The sequence below is a fragment of the Brienomyrus brachyistius genome, chromosome 17 (genome assembly GCF_023856365.1).
Source record: "Brienomyrus brachyistius isolate T26 chromosome 17, BBRACH_0.4, whole genome shotgun sequence".
NCBI classification, from domain to species: domain Eukaryota; kingdom Metazoa; phylum Chordata; class Actinopteri; order Osteoglossiformes; family Mormyridae; genus Brienomyrus; species Brienomyrus brachyistius.
Genome location: NC_064549.1, coordinates 2,058,952 through 2,071,659, shown reverse-complemented (window position 1 = coordinate 2,071,659; position 12,708 = coordinate 2,058,952). Strand labels below are relative to the sequence as shown.

At 50.0% G+C, this 12,708-nt stretch overlaps 1 long non-coding RNA gene across 2 annotated transcripts; it reads left to right on the top strand.

The window, feature by feature from the left end:
• The first annotated feature begins 249 nt into the window (after positions 1-249).
• Positions 250-11,783, top strand: LOC125711815 (uncharacterized). 2 transcript variants are annotated; one of them, XR_007383108.1, is made up of 3 exons: positions 250-393; positions 3,915-3,995; positions 10,969-11,783. It is a non-coding gene; the product is annotated as an uncharacterized LOC125711815 (long non-coding RNA). The 2 variants fall into 2 exon arrangements; XR_007383109.1 differs by lacking the exon at positions 10,969-11,783 and adding an exon at positions 7,871-7,888.
• Positions 11,784-12,708: the final 925 nt, after the last annotated feature.

Sequence of the window (12,708 nt, the reverse complement as noted above, 5' to 3'; positions counted from 1 at the left end):
AACGTAGCAGGAAAATGAAAACAAATAAGTGGGAGCGTCCTGAGCCGCAGGCTACAGGCTGTCTCAGAAAGGGGAAGTAGATCACTCATTCTGACAGCGCTATGAAGCCCGGGCTTTATATCGAGACAAATGAACCCCTCAATCTAATTTGGAATGAAACCGGGCCACCTTTACTTAAGCCTAAGGCGCAATATCGCGCACGGAGACTCGGGAGCGCGCCGCACACCTGCTGCGTGCGGGGTGCGCGCTCTTAATTTCTGCGCGTCGTCGAGGGAAATAAAGAAGGAGCGGATGCGCTTGTAAATACATCAGTGCGCTCCTCTTTCATTTCCCGGAATTAAAGTGGCGCCGCAGCTCAGGCAGGAACAGAAGATTCATGTGCGAATAACAGAGGTGAGATAAAATACGGTGGCGCGCTGGAAATTCAATCAGAGCAGCTGGGGGTCCGGTCCTCGCCTACGGCTTATCGCAACTGGAAAACCGTCACTGCGAGGCAGAAGGGATTAGGCCCCCAGACAGCACATCAGAAGGTTGTGAGTTTGAGTTCCCGGCCGGCGCCGTGCTTGGTGTGAATCCTGATGGAGCCGACTACTCTCCCGCCGAAGTGCCTCTGGATAAGACTTTGCTCTTGCAGTGGATTACAGAGCATGTGTGAGACTAAATGTCAATAATATAAAACTGCCCGCTCCATAAACACCTCTCGCTGCTCGCTGGTGCTGGTTTAAAGCGTGTGTATGAGTGTGTGTCACTCTGCATATTTCAGGCATCAGTACATCTCTGCTCCTCTTGTTAATCTCACCGTTTCGACTCATTTTGCACCTGCAGGGCTGTTCTCCAAATGCAAAAAAGTAAACAAAGCTAGGAGCCTCAGGAAAACTTCAAACGGGTCTTTAAATCAAACAGACTAACAAACTGACGTAAACCAGTCCAGACAAGGTGATTAGTCCTTCACCGTGTTTTTGACAGCACTCACGTATCAGGGCCTGATCTTCTGAAGTGTAACTGGGACATTTTGATGATAAACATCTCCACTGCCTTCGACTTCAGTTGAAGCACTTTCAGAGATGAAGGCTTTTCTGAGACTTCAGCCACCAAACGAAGGTTCTCGACTGCCCGCATCCCTTGGGGCTGCAGTGATCGGTGGTCAGAGGATGCTGGTTGTGAGTGTCCAGGCTTGTGAAGGACCTTTCTGTAGGCGTGCCAGGCACTGCCTGTCAATTTTTCTGTCTATTAACTATGGATGCCTGCAAATATATTTAGAACATGAGTCTCATAAACAGCTAGTAATATACAGAATGCTTTGGTGTGACTGCTTAATAATGAGTTTTCATTACGAGTTTTTTTTTTTAAATCTATTTTTACACACTGTTTTTTTTTCTTGAGCCAGTGTTCCTGTTATCCAAACTAGCTTCTGATGGAACTCCTCTCCGGAGATTATGGGATGTTTAGCAGTACCGGTGAGCGGGTGTGAAATGACCTTCTTTCATCTTTTTCTGTGTTGCTTACCGTGTGTATGTATGTGTGTGTGTGTGTGTGCACGTGTTTTTGTAATTATGACATTGTGGGGACTAGAGTTCACCACAATGTGATAAAAACCTATAATATTTTACCTTGTGGGGACATGTTTTTTTGGTTCCCACAAGGACAACCTCATTCGTATAAAAATCTGTGAATGCATTTAAAAAATTAAAAAAATGTGTGGTTCTACGTGTGACATTCACCCTCCCTGCTCTGGCCCCCTGGGTGTCCCCCCCCCCCCCTCGCTACGCTATGGCAGTTCCTGTGGCCACAGCTCCGCTTCTGTCTCACGAGACCCCATAGGACCGCCCCCCTCTGGTGGGGGACAGAGTGCCATAGCCTTCCCCTTCTCAGCTGCCTCCCCCCCCCATATTGGTCCCCCCTCTCTCCGTCCTGTCATACCAACAGCAGTCTGAGCGACATGCAGTTAGTGTGCAATTCCATTAGCATGCGGGTGCCCAGATGCGCGAGGGGGAGAGCGCGCATTCGCCGCATTACAGTGCAGATATTATGGCGGTGGAGGGTGGTGGCCGGTGGACCAGTGCGGTGTGCTCACCGTCTCCCGGTCACTGTGGAGGGTGTGAGGATTCAATCTCAGGGACTATGCTGACGTTTCAACTGAATCTTAACTAGATGTCCTGCCTGGGTGGGCCCAGGGTCCGTAACGGCGTAATTAAGCTTCTCCTTTTAATATCGCAAGGAGCTTGCTGGCCTTTGGTGCCAACCTGAGAATCTCTTTAATGTCCCCTGGAGGATGGGGTCCGTTTAGCACCTGGAAGGGCCGTGGGATGCTTTAGGTATGCACTTCCTGGTAATTGCACCACTGGAGCAAATCAAAACATCTTCTTCACTTCCTTTCTGCGTGAAAAACGTAAATAAAAGTGACAAGAGAGAAAGCAGGCAAGAGGGGCCACTCTGATTAAGTGTGACACCTTTAATCATGTGAAGCACCCCGTTTCGTAATCTTTTCGGTGGTGAAAAATAATTAGTGGGGGCCTGTAGGTGTCGCTGTTGCACTGTTTAACAAGGGAAAAAAAAAAAAAAAAAAAAAACACACCACGCGAGGGCTGTTACCAGCAGCTTTGTTGCTACGGATGTCTCATGTGGGACCACAACAAACAGAGCAAATGCTGGTGGAGGTCGCAGGAAAAGAGAGAGAGAATGAGCGGGTGAGAGAAGGATGGAGACAAAGAGAGAGGAGGGATAGAGACCCGAACGCCAGGTGTGACTTGGTCTCGGCCCATGGGCCTGCAGTGTTTTGACCGGCTTCAAACGCGTCGTAGGGTTTTTAAAGGAGGACACTGCTGTGTTTGTCCCTGTGACTCACCTCCAGTCCCCAGCCTGATTCCGTGTGGCCTTTAGTGCCACTGTACTGCGACCCAGCTAGCTACCCTCCCTAATCTGAGTCCGGGTGGGGTGACTTGGGGAGCCGGTGATGGATCGTCAGCACGCACTGAAGACGGTGGCGGCCGAGGGCTGGAGCTGCGCTAATGAGGGTCGGGTGTGTGGGGGGCCGTGAGAGGCAGTGGGCTTCCCTGCCACCGGGAGGCCCGGGACCCCCCAGGAGAGATCTCCTCCATGCTCATTCGCGGTCTGAGCTCACAAGGCGACTGTATCCTTCGTCATTAAGGAAAAACACCATGCATGCTGACAGTGCAGTAATTAGCGTGACTCCGTTACCCTCGTTCACTGGAGAGCGGCGCTGTGGCGATTTTTAACGAGCCAACGAGTGAAACGGCTACACCAAGATGGTTCCGATGGTGAGGGGGAGTGTAGGTGTCTGTGGCTCTCGACTGGTGAGCGTGGGGGTGTCAGCGTGGAGGTGTCTGCTGGTGGCATCAACCTGGGAGCTGCCTGACATCAGTCCCATCACACCCCTTATCTTCCACCTACAGTTTAACCCAGGAGCTGCTCTGGACCCCCCCATCTTTCCCTCTCTCTCAGCCATTCCCACACTCCCTCCCTTTACAGACCACCAGCCCACTGCAGAAGCACATTTATACATGGTGATGGGTGCAAAGTCCAGTTCACTGCTTGCCACTTCAGTGCCGTGGCTGATAGGAGTCAGTGAGACTGAGAAACTAAGCCCCCACGCTGGGTTCAGGCTGCGTGTTCATAGGTCTCAGTCAGCCTGCAAGTGTGTTTCCGTGTTAACCAGTCTCCGTGTTTACGTGTTAACCAGTCCCCGCGTTTACGTGTTAACCAGTCCCCGCGTTTACGTGTTAACCAGTCTCCGCGTTTACGTGTTAACCAGTCCCCGCGTTTACGTGTTAACCAGTCTCCGCGTTTGCGTGTTAACCAGTCTGTTTCTGGAAGTCTTTGCGTGTGTTTGTGTGTCTCTGTGTGTTTCTTCACATGCCTCTGTGCGTGTGTGTGTGTGTCACCTTCCCCACCAGGGACCTTCAGGGGGCACAGCTGTGACAGCATGGAACAGCAGACCTCGTACTGACGGCCCTGAGAACGCCCCGTCTCCGCCGGTAAACATTGGGCGTTCCCGGACAGGCGCACCATTCCGCCATGGTGCTTTATATGGGAAGCAGGCGCTGCCTTGTTTATGAAGCGTCGGAGCGGTTTTGTTTTCCAGTTACACGGCTGGGGGCAGGGCAGTGGTGCAGTGGTGGTGCAGTGGTCAGCACTGCTGCCTCACACCTGGGTTCGTGGGTCCGTGTGTGTGTGGAGTTTGCATGTTCCCAGTGTCAGCATGGAGTTTCCCCCAAGTGTTCCGGTTCCCTCCCCCACAGTTTAAAAACATGCTGAGGGTCACTGGAGTTTAGTGTGAATGGTAGGTGAGTATGGCCCCAGACCCCCCGCAACCTTGAATCGGACAGCAAATGGATGGATGGATGGAGTACAAGGAAGGAAGGAAACTCCTTTTATTCAAATCTCTCACTTTATAAAATGGCCACATCTACGATTTATACCTTATCGCTATCATAGTGTTGCCATCGCCATCAGCTTCACAGGAGCGCTCTGTGCATTACCTGTTGTTGCTATGGAAATAGAGGTGATTGTGGGTCCTTGTGTTTTGTTGCTCGTTCCTTTTATGTAGACGAGCACACTGTGAAAGCTGCAAGTCGCACGGACTGAGACCTTTAAGAAACCACTTCTTCCGCAGTTGCGATGGCTTCCGCCTGCACACAGACCCACGGTGCTACTGTCTTCTTTGATTTCGGGCAGTAATCCATGAAATAAGGCCTTCCTGATTGATTTTGTTCCCCGGATCCAGCTGAACTTGCTGACCTCTGCTCCAGACCCTGTCTGGCCTTTTTCCAAACTTTCACCTCTGGTCCTAATATGGCCGTGACTTGTCTACGCTAAAGAGATTTTAGTGCAAATCTCAACCACCCCCAGTGCATGGAAGATGGGCCAGTGGTGAGGTAGGACCATCCTTGATCAGTGGCTTTCCGCCAGTGAGGAGGAGATGGTCCTCCATGAGACACTGAGGCTGAATCATACTTCCTACCTTCAGTTCATCTCTGCAGCTCCGCCGTGAATTCAGGCAGCGGCTGTGTGGCTTCTGCTGGCCATTTTATCGAGGCTCTGTCGGCCTTTCCGATTACTGCTGGATATTGTAACGGAACAATTAACATGAGGAAACAAAGGTATAACAGCATGGCCGCCACTGGCTCAGATCTTTTATCACTGCTGCACCTGCTGGTCCGGTAGGGGCGCGTGGTATTGAAGGGGAGTGGGAACCGGGCAGTCTGGGAGCTGATGTGGAGGGCGGTTAGGCTCAGGTCAAAGGTCAGACGGAGGTCGGTGTCTGGATGGTGCACTTCTCCAGCATGGATGTGGCAGCGAGATGAGACAGAACAAGAACTTTGATTGATAATCATGGAGGATAATATGTTTTAAATCCCTTAAATGATTAACAAAGCAGCTCTGTAAGTGAATTACCCTGCTCTCCTGTCACCGCAATCAGCTCTGCCAGGAATCTTCTGGGTACATCTGCGTCCCCGTGATGTGATATCACGGTATCAGTGATGTAAACAAAGGGAGAGGATGGTGGGAGCTAGGTGAGTCAGGACGGCAGAAACGGCGAGAGGACGCATGTCTGTATGGGTGCCCCGCGGCCTGTGAAGGACGGTGACATCACTACCACTTTTAGTTTTGTTATTATCGTGGTGACTGTGTCAAGGAGCTCAGCTAGGAATCAGGAAATGCTACAGTGTGATGGTAGAGGTGGTGTTCCTCTCCTCTGTGTGTGTGTGAGGGAGCTGATGTCAGAACTAAAGAAACATATTGCCTTTTCCCACTTCAGCGGCCTAAATATCGCCCTGTTTTCCCCCGTGGGGAGACTCAGTGCTCAGTTTCTGTCCCACACAGAAAATTGCTCCTATATTTCTGTAGAAAACCAGGAGTCCTATTGCAAAGATCCAGACCTCAGTAAACGTTGGGAAATCTCAAAGCAGCAGAAGTGGGTAAAGGGGAGATTGGCCAAGGAAGTGAGGAATAATCCCACAGTTAGTATTAGTGACAAGGAGTCTGCCCCATTTTTCGTTGGGAATCGATTCACTTTGTCCACACCTGATCTTAACGATTGATTGGTTAATTATTAATAGATTTATTTATTGATTAGCTAGGATGGGTGTTAGCCAGCCTTGTGCCCTGTGCTGCCTGGGATTGGCTCCAAATACTCTTGCGACCTCAGCTAGGATGAGCAATTGGGGGATCGATGGCTGGATTCATATGAACACACAACAGACCCCAGCCGCTCGCTGTAGCTGCACATAGAGCTCAGGCAGCGATTCAGGTGCCTGTTGCAGAGAATATTCGCCACAAATTGTTCATCTTATAAAAAGACAAGTCATTAAATAAATGAGGATTATATAGATGCCCTTGGAGGGTCGGGTGCACCTCACGTATGCATGTACTTTGCAGATGCTTTTATTCAAAGCAGGATTAGTCAGTCCCTGGACAATTAGGGGCTAAAGGTCTCATTCAGGACCCCAGTGGTGACATCACTCAGCCGACCTCGGGTTTGAAACGGCATCCTAACCTGCCCTCCCGCCCCCCAAACGGCAGAGCAGCGCAGGGTCAACGTGTCACCTGGTATCAGTGACCAAAATCACAGGCTCCTTGGTGCTGAAGTCGATCTTGCCGGAGACGCGCTCAAAGAGGGACGAGGTGCAGTGTGAGAGTCGCCCGGCGCTGGAGCAGGGGGGGGGGCTGTCGTGTAACCGTCACTCTCTGAGAGCCTCCTGTTCGTGGAGCCGGGTGGAGAGAAGCTGCCGCACACAGTTGAAGATGTCTACGGACCGCGTGGAGATGTCTTACTTTCAGATTGTCGCTCGCGGAGGGGGGGGATTCTGCCACTTCAACATTCTGCGCTAGTGGGGGTGGGAGGATATCAGGATAGGGTAGGAACTATGAGAATAAAGCCTGGCAGGAGTGGAGGATGATGATGATGATGATGATGAAGATGACCTCATTCAACATTTCTGCAAGTGGCTCCCCAGCTAACCATAAATCTGTAATCCATAGCGCAAATATTATTATTTTCCCCCGAAGTGTTTAAAGATGCAGTAAAACTATATTTCTGAGATGAAGATGTTGGGTTATGTAACATGGTGGACAGGAGGCAGATGGTAGCTTTTCTTTAGACGCTGGAAACACCCAGCTGTGCTGAAGGTAACCGCTTAAGGCAGCCGCATAAATATGAATGATTCACCCTCATCCCCTTACATATAACAGCGTCTGTCGAGCGTCCGGAGAGAGCTGCTCCGCCAGAGCTGGACGGCCTGTCCCAGTAGCTCTGGGGCTGTTTGCATCACGATGAAATCGATGGAGGGCGTTATTACAGGCTGACAGGCCCTGGGAGCAAACTCACTGCCCCCCCCCCCCCCCCCCCCCCCCCACGGATTAGCAGGCGGTGGCTACTGTGAAAGCTATCTGTGTAAATACAGCCCGATCTCGGGGTGAAAAGGACCGGCCCGACATGGAGACTGACAGGCTATATGGGTCCTCTGATCTCCTCATTAAAATTCTTAATCAGCGTATTAATCAGGAAGCCCATGATGTAGACGGAGGGATTAGGCTGATAGACTTCGCTCTGCTACTGTCCCGTGTGTCATTGCAGAGACCTACTTAACTGACATGGTGCTTTTCCTGCAATCCTGCTCCTTTAGTGGCTAAAGGGAGTCTGTCCCTGCCCAACCCCCTGGGGATTCGAACCCATAACCTCCTGGTTGCATGTTAAATTTAGAAGGGGTGAGTCTGTGGCCCCCTTCCAGTCACCGTGTTTCCACATACTGGTGCTTCCTCACATGAGGAAGGGGCCGCTTTTGTCCCGGCAGCGCACCTTGGTCTCTGACCTGCTTAATGATGTGTTTGGTAATGCTTTGTACCGCAGGATGGGAACTAAATAGCCACACAAACAGGACTGTGGGGCCCTCAGTGATCAGCAGCCTTGTTTCAGCGTCCCGCAGAAGCACAGTCAGAACGAGAAGGAGCAGAACGACAGGCAGCGAGAGCTTCTTTCGATTGTCTGCTTCGGAACTCAGCCATATAAATTGCGAGGAAGCAAAACGGGCCCTCAGACATTTATCCACTCATGTGAAGTGAACATATGAGATCCGGGGAAAGTTCTGAGGGCACACAGAGGCCTTCCGATGTGTGTCCGCGTTCCTTCCCGCTCGGAATACAAATTGGAATCCCATTTTGCATGGGAGTTACCGAAGGAGCACAGCAGCTGGGATTAAACAAAGGGATCGCCGGGTGTCTGTCACGCAGGAGAGGAACGAATAGCAGAAGTGGAAAGACAGCTGGGCTCTCCTTTGCCGTTACTGGTAATAAAACAGTAGGCAGACTAACGTTTATAAATCGCGTCACATGACTGGTCCCCATGACTCATTAAAGGATAGGGGTCACGCTCATTTGGGATGTCATGGAGAAGAAGCAGGTGAGACAGTATTTGTCCTTTTTCTTTTATTTTCACCAGATTTGAAGATCAAATCGGCCCTCCACCAGGGCCTGCAGACATCTGCTTCTGGGCCCCACGCAGTCTTCTGAGAGATTTTCAAAAGATGATTTTTCAGGAGAAATTCTTATCTGTTTTTTTTTTTGTCTGTAAGAAGCTCTGAGTAGTGCTGGAAGGGTGGCGGCCATTTTCCTCTGCCAGGCTGGAAGATCACACAGCAGAACTAAACAGCCTTCCAGGAGAGTGAAAACAAACAGCACTAACCCTAACCCTAACCCTTCCAGGAGAGTGAAATCTAATATGTGGGAAATAGCTAAGCTACAGGGGCGGCATGGTGGTGCAGTGGTTAACACTGTTGCCTCACACCTCTGGGACCCGGGTTCGAGTCTCCGCCTGGGTTACATGTGTGTGTGGAGTTTGCATGTTCTCCCCATGTCATCGTGGGGTTTCCTCCGGGTACTCCGGTTTCCCCCCACAGTCCCAAGACATGCTGAGGCTAATTGGAGTTGCTAAATTGCCCGTAGGTGTGAATGTGTGCGTGAATGGTGTGTGAGTGTGCCCTGCGATGGGCTGGTCCCCCATCCTGGGTTGTTCCCTGCCTCGTGCCCATTGCTTCCGGGATCAGCTCCGGACCCCCCGCGACCCAGTAGGATAATCGGTTTGGAAGATGGATGGATGGATGGATGGATGGATAGCTAAGCTACAGTCCCGCCTCTGTTTTATGGTTTCAGTACCATGTTCAAATGTGACACAGTCACAAAAGTTTCAGGGCCCTTATCAGAGAAGAAGACTGACGAAGAACATTCCTGATGGAAAGAATTAAAAGGACCGACTGACCTGAAACCGGTTTCTCCAGTCAAAATCTAACCGTCTTCTCCTGCTATAAGCCGTGACATTTCAACATTTAATCCCGTCTCGCGTTTCCTCCATTTTCATTACATTCAAAATAACGATACCGATATCAGCTGCCCTGTAGTTTTCTTGTTCATATTTTTTTACCAACATTATACAGAATAAAACCTAAAATGTGGACAAAAAATAGAAGTTATATAGAATATAGTAGCTGAGTGGTAACTTAAATGAGACTTCGTGCTAACATCTGCAGAATTTTAAAACACACTGAAAATATTGTCAGGTGTGGTGGGAACAATCTTACTCCCTGGCTAATATGAATTGATTATGTCTCTGATTGTATATAGAAAGGGTATTTTCCAGTTCAGTCAAGCCGGTAATGGCTAACCCTCCTGATTCTGATAGTAAGCCTGTCACACGCTCTTCCTTGTCTTAATGCATTTCTCTAGGAAATTAGATACATTCAATTCTCCGCTGAACATTTTCTCCAACTTAGCCCAGGTAGGCCTCTTGTAGAATGCATAAGTCTGCATCTTAGTAATGATATCAACTAGTCTGTGTCTTTTGATTACCTCTGGATCCTGAGACAAAATCATTCTGGGAACAGACTAAATGAACAAAATGTAAATTTAATTCATTTTGTGTCTGCCGAGCGCAATGAAAATATTAACACTTAACTTGATGGCTTGTTGACTGGAGCATGCCGCCTGTCGCGGTGTGAGTTGGATCCAGACCATCGTGCTGTTCTACAGACGTTACCCTGAGACGTTAGTGACGGTCTATGATCTAATGCCACTCCTGTCCGGAATACTGTGTAGAATGAGGCAGAGAAGCTGCATCGACGTCCTGATCTAGGGAGACGGGAGCCCCACTTTGAAGCTGTTAGCATACGGTTTTTATTTTTCCGTGTAGCCGTTCTGGACACCCGGGAGTGTTCCCCGAGATGCCGTCCGCTCTCCGAGACTCTTAACCAGCTCATTCCGAAGAGGAATCGCTGCACTTACCCTCCTGGTACAAAGTGGTTTAGCCACACCGGCGAATTAGAGGAAGCGTTCTGTGACTCTGGTTCCCGTCACGGTTTCCCGCGAATGCCGTTACCCGCAGTGACTCTCCTGCCGCCCGCTCATTGCGGCTGACAGCTGCAGCTCCGCCTCGCATGCAGAAGCATGCAGGTTTGACTGCGAGTCGATTTCAGGTGAGTTTCATGAGCTTGATCCACGTGCCACGTTGGAGATCCCCCTGCCCCCCCAGACAAAGCTAGTTAATTTGTCTGCCTCTGAAGCCCTCATCATAGTAATAGACTGGAGAGTCTCCCATCTCACAGTGAAACATTAAATCAGCCCCTATCCATGTGGCAAAGGAGGAGACAACATGTCACTATGAATTTCGCTCAAACGCGCTTCCCGGAGTGGTTTCGTTTCAATGTTTCTCTGACGTGGTCACGATGGATCCAGAGAAACACGCTGCAAGGCTCTTATGTGAGTAAACAGCTCGCTTGAATGACTCGTTCCACGTAAAGACGGATACGCATCGCTTATTTATCTGTTTTATTTGATATATATACCCATCGATTCCAGAAGTAAGTCATGGTTTCTGAACTCAAACTCATCCTTCGGTGATGCGTGCATGTAGCCTCCTCGGGCGGAGGTGGTCATACTATTCTGTGGTTTTCTCTGCAGGCTTTTTTCCCTTTCATCTGGCATCTCACAGGACACCCGAGTCTCCTGAGGAGGACCCGCTGGTACCTTCATGCCCTTCACCAGAAAAGAAGGACAGTAGGGCAAAGTCATGGGAGAGGAACGTGTTGGAAGTGACGCTGAGGCCGGACAGTCATGTGGTGTTTATTTTGGGATGCAGACAGGGTGGCGGAAGGTGAGAGCGGAGGGTGGGAGTAAAGCAGATAAAAAGCAAACCTCTTCAGTGTGAGTCTCATGGCCTGTAATGCAGCAGCGACCCTGGTTGATGTAAAGCACCCCCTCACCCTGTAAGCCCCTCCCTCGCTCCCTCATTATTTGCTGCGGCAGATGCTCAAGATCTCAATAATCCAGAGGAGCGAACTACTGTACCCAGGGACGATTCCCCTCTTCCCATGTATGGACATTTCTCTCCATTGTCTCTTTGCACGGTATCGATACATTTGCACAACAATGAACGACTGTTTCTGCGCGTGCACTGCCTCAGGTTACTGGTCTGGTCTGCATCTGTGAAATCTGTACTGCAGATTTACACTGCGTTTTCATTCCTGTTGTGTTCTTCCGTTTTGCGTACATTGTACTGTAGAGCTGCGATGGGTCGGCACCCCCATCCTGGGTCGTTCCCTGCCTTTTGGCCATAGTCCCCGAGATGGGCTCCGGACCTCCTGTGACCCTGAATGAGACAAGTGGTTTCAGAAAATGGATGAATGGATGTAGTGCAGAGTGATTCTCTTATGTTTCCTGTAATATTGGCCTATATTTATTTTTTGACACTGAACCACGACCAGTTTCTAGAATGTTTGCACATACGGGCAATAAAGTGTTCTGAGACCTTCTGAACGATCCAGCATGGAGGGTGTGATGCTACTCGCTCAGGATTACAGGCCGTCGTCAGGCAGTTGTGATGGGGGAGGGAGGCACGTCCCCCAGGCTATTTACTGGGTGTAAGAGGGGAAAAAGCTGCTATGTACCGCTCTACCTTTTCTGGCTGTGGCAGAGATCAGGTCATCCCCCCCAGACCCAAACCTTGTAAATGCTGATGAAAACCACGAATGAACGCTTGGGGTATTGATGAGGAGTCTTCTTCATCTTCCTCATCAGCTTGACAGTTCCTTCATTGTTGCTAATGAGTGCTTCACTTAGGGCCCCGTAAGGGATGTTGCGCCGCTTATTTCATTTGGATCTCCACGTACCAAACCCGGAACGATGTGCTCCCCTAATCTGCTGCCTCTCACATTATTGTTCCCTTGCATATGAGCTCCTTTCACATATTGAGTGATCGCCTGCATGCCGTTAGTGGCCGCGAGGGCTTTCAGCCTCTGGAAGCAGCTCCAGCCGCAGTTCTTGCAGTTTAAGGCGTACCGAAAGGGAGGATAGTTCAAGGTAAGTCCGAAGGAGATGGCAGGACTTGCAACTAGTTTCCTGCTTTGTGTTTCCATTTCACTCGACAAAGAGACTGACGGGATTGTCAATACGAGGGGATCTCTACTGACAGGTGGACATACAGGGTGAGAGATGCTGAGGAAGCTGAACGACGAGGAGAGGAGATTCTTCCAGAATGTTCCGGCACCCGTTCAGCCCTATTTGACACGATAGCTCTGATGCTATCATTCCACCCTAACTTTCTGAGACTTAAGCTTCTGTGGCAAAGTAAGAAGAGTTTTTAAAAAGTTTAGAGGTTCATCACATTAGCCTGGATGGGTGCATAGGTTCTTCTCAGAATTG